General features: G+C 35.4%; 1 long non-coding RNA gene across 1 annotated transcript in view; it reads left to right on the plus strand.

The window, feature by feature from the left end:
* LOC136855254 (uncharacterized) overlaps positions 1-12114 on the plus strand; it is a 43122-nt gene extending 31008 nt beyond the window's left edge. The window contains exon 3 of the long non-coding RNA XR_010857968.1: positions 12005-12114. This is a non-coding gene — a long non-coding RNA (uncharacterized lncRNA). The remainder of the gene's footprint in view (positions 1-12004) is intronic.
* Positions 12115-12317: the final 203 nt, after the last annotated feature.

The following is a 12317-nucleotide window of genomic DNA, read 5'->3' on the forward strand; positions in this document are numbered from 1 at the left end:
CCCATCCTATTCTGGAGAAACTAGTTTATTTCTAACTTGAGCAAGCAGTCTTAGTGCGTTCGAATGCATTGTACGGGAGAAACTACTTCATACAAGTATTTCTATACGAGAGAAATCATTTCATACAAGTTTATATTTCTCTATGCCCGTTTGTTTACAAATTAAATAAGTAAAAAATGCGCCGAAGTTTCTTCTGCGCAATCGAGTTTTCTGTACAGCCCTACAGCGTATACTGAAGGCCGCCGAAAATAGATGTATCTTTCGGTGGTCTCGGTGTAATGCTGCATGAGCCGCTGCCCATGAAAATTTAACCATGGCTAGATGGTGGCCTATCCTATATAGTTGCCAGGAGCACGATTATGGCTAACTTTAACTTTAACCTTAAATAAAATAAAAATCACCGAGGCTAGAGGGCTGCAATTTGGTATGTTTGATGATTGGAGGGTGGATGATCAACATACCAGTTTGCAACCCTCTAGCCTCAGTAGTTTTTAAGATGTGAAGGCGGACAGAAAAAGTGCAGACAGAATAAAGTGCGGACAGAAAAAGTGCGGACAGAATAAAGTGCGGACGGACAGACAAAGCCGGCACAATAACTTTCCTTTACAGAAAACTAGAAAATAATAAGCTAACAAAAACAAAGGAAAACAAAGGCCTATCGCCCTGGCACTGATAAGCGCCACGAGCCCCGAAATTCTGGTTCCAATTCAGCCTAGAAGGATCGAGTTTGAAACCTGAGTTTAGCGTTACCTGCCCTCGAGGTTTATAAATAAACATTCTTTAGGCCTACGGTCCCCTGCCAAATCGTGGCGGCTATCTTATCTTTCATTCCCAACCCCTCTCTCTCTCTCTCTCTCTCTCTCTCTCTCTCTCTCTCTCTCTCTCTCTGTCTAATCTCGTATCGTGTTTTATTTTCAGCCAACTGGCTCAAACCAGTTTAGTGAAATTGCCTCGTGGACAACCTAGCTTGGAATGTGTTTGTAAACACCAAATTAAAAACGAAGTTTCTGAAGTGACTTAGCTTTTTTATTAGCTTTCAAGATTAGATTAGAGATTAGGCTTAGCTTTAAGAGTTCGATTCGTATCAGAAATTAAAGTCCCCTTTTGAAATTAGGCTCGACTTTTTGAAGTTTGGGTAACTTCAAAAAGAACTCCGTGCTTTCAGATAAGGACTTCAGACTAAACTTGATCGCATAAAACTTTAAACTTGAGCCAAGTTCTAAGTTTTTAATTCAAAGTTAAATAACTGACGCTCTAGGCTTAATGTAAATAAGAACTTTAAACTTTAATTTCGAAGTAAACACTTCTAATTACTCATAACTACTTATTTACCGTGAGGTCTCTAGAACATAGGCTAGATACCTAGAACCTTAGAACTAAGACCAAAATCATTATACTTTTACGTTTCTGATAAGTAACCAAAACATTGGACTCCATATAAATACTAGTTCCTCATTGGACGGGTTGGTATCGTTCTCGGCTAGCACTCTGCTGGGCCCGTGTTCGATTCTCCGACCGGCCAATGAAGAATTAGAGGAATTTATTTCTGGTGATAGAAATTCATCTCTCGCTATAATGTAGTTCGGATTCCACAATAAGCTGTAGGTCCCGTTGCTAGGTAACCAACTGGTTCTTAGCCACGTAAAATATATCTAATCCTTCAGGCCAGCCCCAGGAGAGCTGTTAATCAGCTCAGTGGTCTGGTTAAACTAAGGTATACTTAACTTCTTTCATATAAATACTTAAGACTTCGGGATATTAGGTTTCAGTTTCATTAATGGCTATTTTGTACTGGTTGTAAAAATCCCCAAGAAATTGTTTTCTGTCATTCCACAAAACAATATAACGAAGGTATTGATGTCTCAACGTGTATTAAAGGGAATTGTAGAAGGAAATAGTAGGAGATTATGGAAGGTGAGCCCTGGAATATATTACAATGTCCTCCATTACCCGTGAAACTCCATTATCATGAATTCTATTGTATTCCACGAGCAAAAATAAGAAAAAGGCAATCAACGTGGTACTGTAAAAGATTGCAAATTAGCCACAGTCTTACGCTTTTCATTGTTGCATAAGGGTTACTGAAGAGAACTAGTAAATACAGATGAATATTACTGTAAGACTTTTAGTTGGTTGTATACTCACTTAAGAACCTTCACCTAGAAGTATCAAAATTAATTGAAATTTGGAAAAGCTGAATGAACCGTAGAAGAGAGAGAGAGAGAGAGAGAGAGAGAGAGAGAGAGAGTTATTTGCACCTTGACACAGTATAGTGAAAAGAATTATATTCACCGAAGGCTGTGTAGATACTCTTTTAAGAGAGAGAGAGACAGACAGACAGACAGAGAAAGAGAGTTCTTTGCACCTTGATACAGGGAGACAAATTGCTTGTTGATTAACATTAGATTCAACGAAGGCTGTGTAGATATTCATTTGAGAGAGAGAGAGAGAGAGAGAGAGAGAGAGAGAGAGAGAAAATTCTTATTAAATTAAGCACCAAAGTTCCTTGACGGGACTTAGGGGGTTACAAGGTCCATGGTTTAGGCTAAAATAAATGTATCTGGTGGTTGTCATGCAAGAAATTATTTTCACTCAGTTTCATTAAACTATGTTCATCTGTTCACGAGATGGTCCGTTCAGATGCCGTCATGCAAATTGCCTTGGCGAAGGTCTACATTTTCTAATTATTTGTTCATTCCTTGTTCATTCCTGCTTACTTTTAAACTTATTTTAGTTTTTATCGTCACGAATCTGTCGTAACAAAAGATTTTTCAGTTTTGGCCTTCAAATCTAACTGATAAACAAGGCGTGTCATGTACAGTATTCACTAGTTCTCACAGAACTCCATGGAAAAAATTCCTTTTATTAAGATACATTTAACCACTGCTCATGATTCATAAGGACGAAGACTTGAATAAAAATCACGAATAGGTTTTGAACTTTCCTTTCTAAATATAAAAAAAAACTAAAAACTCCTTTTTGAAAGATACAGAAAAGTACTCTTCATGATTCATATGGACGAAATTTTGAACACATAGAAAGGATAGATTTTAAACTTTCCTTTACAAAACATTAAAGAAAGTATTAAGAGACAGAAAAGCACTGCTCATGATTCATATAAAGAACGAAATTATAAATGGAAAATCAAGGATAAATTTCAGTTAAGGTACAGAAAAGCACTGCTCATGATTCATAAAAAGAGAGAGGATTGGAATAAAAGTCACTAATAGCTTTTTAAACTTTCCTTTACAAAATAAAAAGAAAAACCATTAAAATTTCTTTACATGAACAAAAACGAACTCCCATCTTGATCACAGACCAAGAATTCAGTCCCTGAAAATCCATGTTCTAGTTACCACAGGCAACCTAGAGAAGAAGATGGCTTTTCAAAGCTTAGGAGGACCACCTACCTATGTACGTAGTGTATAGGACCTCCCCTTACCTATATACTCGTACTGAGGGTGAGGTAACACGATACGGCTTTTATTTTGGGAACGCCATTTCCGGTTCTAAGAGGAAAGGGAGGGTTATGGGCGGGGGGAGTCAGCGTTAGACCTCTGCTATCAAAGGACAAGAAAATCTCCTTGCTATCAAAGTAAGGGGCGATTCTCATATCAGGTCAATTAAAAAGAATGCATTCGTATCTGCAAGAAACGCTGAATGCGTGTGTGTGTATATGTATATATATATATATATATATATATATATATATATATATATATATACATATATATAGTATATATATGTATATATATATATATATATATATATATATATATTTGTATATACAGTATATATGTATATGTATGTATGTATGTATGTATGTATGTATGTATGTATATACATATATATAGAATCTACTGGTCACTTTTCACCAGATGCATATGTAATTATTGTAATAACCACAATGCCCTCTTCTCGAATTCTTCACACTTTCTTTACAGTTCTTGTATTTTGATAATTTGAATGACGTTTTTTTATCAGCGTAATAATTCTCTAGTTTATTGTTTCTTTTTCAATAACTGACCGCCTGTTACCTGTTACCTTCAGTTATTTATTTCAAATGAACACCACAATATTCTTTGAAAGCTTGAATTGATTCAAGTCAGTGGCCCCTTTTATGGGCTTGTTCCATATGAATAAGATTCATCTTCTGAATAATAATAGTAATAATAATACCAATGATAATACTAATGATAATAGTAATAATAATGATACTACTACTACTACTACTACTACTACTACTACTACTACTACTACTAATAATAATAATAATAATAATAATAATAATAATAATAATAATAATAATATTCTTTGGAAGCTTGAATTTTAGGTCAGTGGCCCCTGTATGCTTGTTTTATATGAATAGGATTCCATCTGAATGTAATAATAATAATAATAATAATAATAATAATAATAATAATAATAATAATAATAATAATAATAATAATAATAATAATAATAACAAGTCAATGGCCTCTTTTGTGAAGCCATTAAATTCTTCAATAAATCAATGATATTCTATTGGAAGCTTGAATTTTGTGGCCATGGCTTGTTCCATATGAATAGGGTCCATCTTCTGAATAAATATAATAATAATAATAATAATAATAATGGAAGCTTGAATTTAATAATAATCAATAATAATAATAATATTCTTTGGAACCTTGAATTTTAAGTCAGTGGCTTGTTCCATACGAATAGGGTCCATCTTCTGAATAATAATAATAATAATAATAATAATAATAATAATAATAATAATAATAATAATAATAATAATAATAATAATAATATTCTTTGGAACCTTGAATTTCAAGTCAGTGGCTCCTGAAGGCTTGTTCCATACGAATAGGGTCCATCTTCTGAATAATAATAATAATAATAATAATAATAATAATAATAATAATAATAATAATAATAATAATATTCTTTGGACCTTGAATTTTAGGGTCCATCTTCTGATCTTCTAATAATAATAATAATAATAATAATAATAATAAAATAAATAAAACAAAGCCTTAGATTGCATTCGGATCAAAGACATTGCAGTGACAAGCGTATGAAAAAGTCTGAGGAATTCGAGAAGTCAAGAGGCCATTATGGTTATTACAACTGCATGCTGGGAATTTGAAAACTCGAAGATTATGACTCCCGCCGATAAGCCTAGCTTGAGGTACAGTGGAAATAAAGAAAAACAAAACCCAAGACGGGTAACACATATGCCTCACCTTGAGCAGCGTCTAGTCACACAGGTTCAGTCTGAATTTGATCCTTCAGTCTTGTAAGATAAGACCGAAAAAGCTATCTGAAGGTAAGGCGTTTCAGAATCACGCAGTATTGCCAGGTCTCGCCTTTCCATAGACCGTAGTGGATAACGTTTGATCAGAATGATATATCATTAACATTTCTGAAATGAATTGAGATCATTAACTGATATATTATTATTATTATTATTATTATTATTATTATTATTATTATTATTATTATTATTATTATTATAAACATGAGCCCTGTTCACATGAAACAAACCCACAAAAGGGGCCATTGACTTGAAATTCAAGCTTCCAAAGAATATGGTTTTCATCAGAAAGAATTAAGAGGAGGTAAAGAGAAATACAGAAAGAAAAGATCTCACTTATTAAAAAAAATAAATAAATTTACCTTCAGCTTTATTACCAGATCTCCCGTTCCATAGACCTTAGTGTGTAGAATTTGATCAGAATGGAAATAAAATTTTTTCTTTTTCTAAAATAAATTGATATCAACTCTGTATTTCCCTTTATTTCCTGTTACTTCTTTCAAATGAATACCATATTCTTTGGAAGGTTGAATTTCAAGTCAATGACCCCTGTGGTGGGCTTGTTCCATATGAATAGGGTTCATCTTCTGGATAATAATAATAATAATATAATAATAATAATAATAATAATAATAATATACCTTTTACTTTGATTTGGCTGATTTTTAGAGGCCTACATCAGATGCTGAAAGCGGTTATATAATCTGAATATATGCCCATGACTGAAAATCCAGGTACTTTGAAAAACATCATTGTGGCTGAATTGTCCTCCTTCCAAACCATATGCTCTGTAAATTCAAGTGATTTAGATACTTGTAAGATTAACGATTTATTTCTTCTATAAAAATGATTTTAATATTATTTCAATAATTTCTAGAATGTTTATTCAAATATTTTCTATTGTATTCCAGTTTCTGACAAAACTGACCTTACAAAATACGTGTTATGGAAATTCAAGTAATTTAAATACTTGTAAGAGTAGCTAGCTATATCATTCATTGAAAAGATAATATAATTCTAATCTAATAAATTCTAAAATTCCCCTTATATACTTTTTCATTATACTGCAGTTTATTTCTGCTAAACTGAGCATACTACAAGAAACAAACAAACATTTACATACGTAATACCTGAACAGTGATATATATGTAAAAAAAAGTACAATTATAACCTTCCCAAATGGTGTGACAACCTGTGACCTCTACAGAAGGATGATGCTACTCTGAAAAAGCGAGTAGCACTCACGTTACCTAGGCACAAGAAATAGTGGTTTTAAATGTCAGAAATACTGACCCATGAGTGCTTCCCTATGGAAGTGTACTGAGGTAAACAGCAGGTAGGAACAGAAAGTCTGCGCTTGTAACTTGGAAGACGTGAGTTCAAATCTTGCTTGTGAGCTGAGGTTTAACATGTATAACGAGAAAAAGGGATTATGATGTCATATCTCTCTCTCTCTCTCTCTCTCTCTCTCTCTCTCTCTCTCTCTCTCTCTTTATGTATATATATATATATATATATATATATATATATATATATATATATATGTGTGTGTGTGTGTGTGTGTGTGTTTATGTTACATACTTAACGTCGGATCTTAACAACTATGCGCTAAGGAACATATACATAAAACAGAGAGAGAGAGAGAGAGAGAGAGAGACTTCTCATTCATCATTATCAGAAAGATTCCGAACAATCTCATTCCCCAAAAAGCATCACCAAAAAATTACCGGCTCCCAAAAAATCAGACCTACAATGCACATCCTATAAACCATGACCTTATTTACCCATAGATGTCAAAATGTGTCTTGTTATTTCAGCCTGCACTAGTCTTCCTATTATCCTCCCCCTGCCTCCCCCTGCCTCCCCACTAACCAGTTGGTTACGTCAGCAGACGAATACGATGAAGTCATACGTACTTATTCAGAACCAAAGAAACCCGTTTAATATCCTATTACTTTCTCCCGTTCGTTCTTAAGGCGGGGGAGGGGGGGGAGGGGGGGATTGGAACGATGGAAAGGGTGACAAGTATCCTATAAGAGGAAAGACCCCGTGTGGGGGCGAGGTTAGTGGCGTCAGTGCACCTCACACGGTGCACCGTAGGCATTACTTATTAATGTTCTTTGCGGCGTCCCTTGGGCCGCTAGCTGCGACCCTTTCCATTTCTGTAACTGAACTCTAGCTGTGCCTCTGTTCATGTTCTCTTTCTTCCACCTTACTTTCCACTCTCTCCTGACAAATGTTGCATAGTGCAACTGCAAAAGGTTATCCTCCTGTTACACCTTTCAAACCTTCTTATCTCTCCATTTCCCTTGCAGCGCTAAATGATCTCATCAAAGGTCCCAGCGCGTGGCCTTTGGCCTAAATCTTATATTCCATTTCATTCCTGGTTCCTCATTGGAAGGATGGGTATCGTTCTCAGCTAGCACTCTGCTGGTCCCGCATTCGACTCTCCGACCGGCCAATGAAGAATAAGAGGAATTTATTTCTGGTGACAGAAATTCATTTCTCGTTATAATGTGGTTCGGATTCCACAATAAGCCGTAGGTCCCGTTGCTAGGTAACCAGTTGGTTCTTAGCCACGTAAAATAAATCTAATCCTTCGGGCCAGCCTTAGGAGAGCTGTTAATCAGCTCAGTGGTCTGGTTAAACTAAGGTATACTTATTATTTCCATTTCATTCCATAAAAGGAAAGGAAATAAGAAGACATTTAACTTATATTTACTCTTTTCTTCGTTATTATCACGATCTTGAAAATAAGGAATTTATAAACTAATGTGAGAGGACGTAAGTAATGTACGGGAGTGGAAGAAAAGTGATAAATATAAGATGGAACAATTATTGATTTGAACAAGAGATGAATGCTGTTGAAAGTTTGAAAATAATCAAGAGCTAAAATAGAGATGGGAAAAAACAAAAGCGACGAGAAACAATAGCCATTGAAAAACCAGAGCTAAATAAGAACTGGAAAAAAGAAGGTCTAAGGAAAAAATAGCTAAAACAATAACAAAAAAAATTAGACATATACCGTATCAAAAATAACAAATAACAAGTAAAAAAAATGCGCCTAAGTTTCGTACGACGCAATCGAGTTTTCTGTACAGCCGCTACAACGTATAATTAGAGCCACCGAAAATAGATCCTCTCGGTGGTCTCGGTAAATGCTGTATATGAGCCGCGGCCATGAAGCTTTAACCACGTCCTGGTGGTGACCTATCTATATCTTTGCCAGAAGCACGATTATGGCTAACTTTTACAACAAATAAAGAAAAACTACTGAGAATAGATGGCTGCAGTTTGGTATGTTAGATGATTGGAGGTGGATGATGAAAATGCAGATCTGCGGTCCTCTAGCCTCAGTAGTTTTTAAGATATTGACGGACAGAAAAATTATGGACGGACAGACAAAGCCGACGCAATAGTTTTCTTTCACAGTAAACTAAAAAGTACCCTTTAACAGAAAAATAACCAAAAGGAAAACATAATACAAATAAAAGAAATAATATAAAATACAATAGAAACAAATAACAGAAAACAGAATCTAAACAAAAGAAAGAGTAGAAAAAATAACCGAAATCAGGAAGGGGGGGGGGAAGATAATCATAGTAACAAAAATAAAAGTTTGACAAGGACAGCAGAATAATGCTCTTCATGAAAGGAGGCTTCTCGCAGATACCCATCTTGGGAAATACAGTTAAACGGCCTCCCCGGATGGTGTTGGCAAGCGGGGAATGTTGCTGCTGTTGTCAAGAGGAACTGCAACAGAGAGAGAGAGAGAGGAAGAGAGAAAGAGGGAGAGAGGAAAAGAGAGAAAAGAGAGAGGGAGAGAGGAAAAGAGAGAGAGAGAGAGGAAAAGAGAGAGAGAAAAAAAGTGAGAAAGTAAGAGAGGAAAAGAGAGAAAGAGAGAGAGGAAAAAAGAGAGAGAGAGAAAAGATAGAGAGAGAAAAAAGAGGGAGAGAGGAAAAGTGAGAGAGAGAGAGAGAGGAGGGGAGGAAAAAGAGAGAAAGATAGATGGAGAGAGGGAGAGAGGAAAAGAGAGAGAGAGAGAGAGAGAGAAAGAAAGAGAGAGAAGGAGAGAGGAAGAGAGAGGGGGAGGAAAAGAGAGAGAGAGAGGAACAAAGAGAGAGAGAGAAAGCAAGAGAGGGAGAGAGAGACTTATGAATTGCTGATAACTGGGGCAGGATGTTGCAAAACGCGATCATGAGAGAAAAAGGTAGAAAAAACGAGAACTCGTAAAACGCGGTTTAAATAAGAGCTGAAAAAAAGAACTACAAAAGAGCTGCGAAAAACAAGAGCCAAAGAAAGCTGGAATAAGACAAAAAAAAAAAAAGAGCTGAAGAAAAACGAGAGCTTAATAAGAGCTGAAAAAGCAAGAGCTAAGAAGAACTGGAACTAAACAAGAGCTATAAAAAGTGGTGGCAAAAATAAACCCAAAAAAGAGCTGAATAAAACAAGAGCTGAAAAGGAGCTAGTAAAATAAGAGTTAAAAGAGCTGAAAAAACAAGAGCTAAAAAGAGCTAGGTGCTGAATAAAACAAGAGCTTAAAAAGAGCTGGTAAAAAAGAGCTAAAAAAGAGCTTTTAAAACAAGAGCTAAAGAAAGTGCTGGAAAAAACAAGAGCTAACAAAAAACAAAAGCTAACAAAAAACGAGAGCTAGCAAAAACGATCAAGCAAATAATAAGAGATGACAAAACAAACAAGAGCTAACAAAAACAAACAAAAGCTAACAAAAAAGTAAGAGCCAGCCAAAAACAAAAGCTAACTAAAGCAAACAAGAGCCAACATAAAAAAACAAGAGCTAACAAAAAACATGAGCCAACAAAATAATGAGACCTAACGAAAAACAAGAGTCAACATAAAAAACAAGAGCTGAATACGAAAACAAGAGCACATATAAAAAAACAAGAGCATATATGAAAAAACAAGAGCTGAATACAAAAACAAGAGTTGGCATCAACAAACGTCTGTAGTAGACTCAAGCAGAATCCTTAAGTTCCGATCAGCAACAGAGCATGTATTTCCGTGTAGGAGACAGCCAGTTATCATATAAAATCTAAATCCAACTTGGAACCGCATTCAGTTTCGTTCTTATAGACTTCTAAACCTTCTGGCAGCTGTAGGAAGAAGGGTATTTTGACATAGGCTTAAAAGACAAAGTTAAAATGAGGAAGACAAGACGAGATAGTGAATGGTGTAGATGAAAGGCAGGAGAAATGTGTGACTGCAAATATTGGTCATAACTTTTCCTTGTATTCTTTCCCTAATTTTCCGTTGTAGTTTTGCAGATTGCAATTCTAAGCAGCATTTAAAACTTGTCTTGACGAAAGCAGTGGAAATTAGTTCAGACAGCGTTACCCAAACAGCATTTTTAATGGCAATTCTCATTTCCTAAATATTTCCTAAATATAATTTCTGTGACAGAGCAATGCATGTTCTTTCATATTGAATATGTTCGTTGTTTATCTGTCCGTCTGTCTGCTTGCCTGAAAATAAACAATGCATTTCTTTAAAAGGTAATCAACTGACACTGAAAATCTCTCCTCTCTCTCTCTCTCCAATAATCCAATCGTCCTGAGAGAGAATTTATAATTTTTACCAAGTCCCAAAGTGCAATACAGTCTTTGCGGATCTAATCCTATACCATGAATTGGTAATATAAATTCTGTTATGAATATATTTATTAATTAAGCGTCATTTCAGGGAAATTAAATATTACTAAGTTCCAGAACACATCTAGGCACAAGGAGATGAAAGAACAGAACTCGTCAAGAAACACTGCACCACAACCTGCTAAAAAGTGGTCTTTTTGACATTTTAACATATCTTCCCAAGTATAAGGAAGAAAATATAGGAAGATTGGCACATCTCACTGGAAGGTCTGATTAATTATAACCAGGAAGGGACAGATATCTCCTAATTATGTCCCTCTTGTTGTATACTGTTATTTCAACAAGATAGGATGCCTTTGTGGAAGAGGAATTGGGCAAACATGGCTAGCTCATGAATCTTGAACAGCTGGACAACAGAGGCCCTTGTATCAAGATTGCGTGGTTCCATTGACCATTTGACACTCGGGGTGTGCCCATATGTCCACGCTGTAAAACATGACTCGAACACACGTCGCCAACTTATTGCAACACATCACAAACAGGTTGAATACATGTCAACGACTTACTGGTGGTCCTAATCAGTGCTTCATGCCATTATCTCAAGTTGCTACTGCTTTCTTCGTTCTCCACATGCGGTTGCTGACCTGTTTTCAACTTGATTGCGATACATTTGAGATAAATTTTCGATATGTGTTCATGACACCTCCCCGTATAACACTCTCTCTCTCTCTCTCTCTCTCTCTCTCTCTCTCTTCCAGGATACTGGAACTGCTACGTCATCTGCAAATCCACAAATCACTGTCTCATCCTTTTACTCCGAAGAAATTTTTATTTATCTATTTATTTGTAGCGCTGACTGACCACTGGTCTTGGTGGCCACTGAAGAGAGTAAATGAGTCATTATTATTGTTTGAAGGCAATAAAAAACAATCACTGATTGACAAGTAAGTAAACATGATGAGCTGTTATTGATCCTAAGTAAATTCTAATAAATCATTTTCTCTTTGTTCTTATTGATTTTTCCCTCGATTTCGTGGGACACAGTTAAGCCTTTGTTGAGTTACCACTCTTCAAAACAATTGTTGTGTTTTATTCGCAGAATTTTGCAAGAACAAGCAAACAGAATTTGACGAAATTCTGACGAGACACTCATCACGTGACCTACTTTAGGCGGTTACCTTTCGAGAGAAATCAGGTCAAACGTTACAGGTCAGTACGAACATTTTTCAATAATGTGACGTTTTCATTGTAATTTCATATTTCTGGTACCCTTTTCATAATGATGGGATTACTGCATTCATTTGGTCATGACACGTTAATAATTCATTTACATTTTTACCTATTTATTTATTAATTTGTCAGTCTATTTTTTCAATTAACTAATTTCTTCTTTCGGTATTTCCAATTACCTT

The sequence above is a fragment of the Macrobrachium rosenbergii genome, chromosome 31 (genome assembly GCF_040412425.1).
Source record: "Macrobrachium rosenbergii isolate ZJJX-2024 chromosome 31, ASM4041242v1, whole genome shotgun sequence".
NCBI classification, from domain to species: Eukaryota; Metazoa; Arthropoda; class Malacostraca; order Decapoda; family Palaemonidae; genus Macrobrachium; species Macrobrachium rosenbergii.